The sequence below is a fragment of the Galeopterus variegatus genome, unplaced genomic scaffold, assembly GCF_000696425.1.
Source record: "Galeopterus variegatus unplaced genomic scaffold, G_variegatus-3.0.2 Scaffold13091, whole genome shotgun sequence".
Taxonomy (NCBI): Eukaryota; Metazoa; Chordata; class Mammalia; order Dermoptera; family Cynocephalidae; genus Galeopterus; species Galeopterus variegatus.
Genome location: NW_007739202.1, coordinates 20,301 through 21,199, shown reverse-complemented (window position 1 = coordinate 21,199; position 899 = coordinate 20,301). Strand labels below are relative to the sequence as shown.

The 899-nt window shown below is 41.8% G+C and overlaps 1 pseudogene; it reads left to right on the top strand.

Moving 5' to 3' along the window:
• Nucleotides 1-655: 655 nt before the first annotated feature.
• Nucleotides 656-899, top strand: part of LOC103581455 — a 1,300-nt pseudogene continuing 1,056 nt past the window's right edge.

Genomic DNA, 899 nt, shown 5'->3' with positions numbered 1-899 from the left:
TAAGGAGCAATCTGGACCTCCCATAAATAAATGGTGGAAGGCAACCGTGCTGCGTGTGCTAATCCTGAAGCATAACCACATGGACCTGCCAATATGTATTTTGATAAGAACAGCAGCATTAGAGAAACTCATTCACTAATAATCATCAGACTCTTCCATGAATAAAACAGCTAACAAAACCCTGCTCTTTGTTTAAAAGTGATTATTTGCCACACATGGTCTGGAAAATTTCTAAACAAATACAGAAGCTCATAGGGCTGAGAGGGTGTGAATCCTGTGTAAAGTATGGAAGGTTCATAAGTCATCCATGATCAGCACTAAAAATTTGTTTCCCTCACAGAGAAGAGTGATATTTATATATAAAAGCAAAAAATACGTATGTGTACGTATGTGTGTATGTGAGAATTTACCTACATAAACCATGGTATTTAGGACAATGATGTTTCTCAATTAATTGATAAGTAACTGTTTGGATTGGCACGTCTGAAGTTGACTGACAAAATTCTACTGCTAAAAGAATTTGGGTTAATGACATGTTCTTAGGTGATAGAGAGATTACACAAGTGAAAACAAAAAAGGGAAGTAAAAGTGGAGAGAAATGTTCAGAAAATGAAAACTCTTGTGTTCCCTATTTAAAAGCCATGCATAGAGAGAATGTCTTCAGAGGACTTACAGTCCACGGTCCCCCAGCCCCAGCTCAGCCAGGCCAGCAGCATCCTCAGCCTCCCATGGCCCTCCTGCTCCCTCTACTGACGGCCCTGCTGGTGGGCAGCTATGGCCCTGCTGGATCTCTGGGCTGTGACCTGCCTCAGAACTCTGTCCTGCTTAGCAGGAAATCTTTGGTGCTTCTGAGCTAAATGAGGAGAATGTCCCCTTTCTTGTGTCTGAAGGAGAGAAGT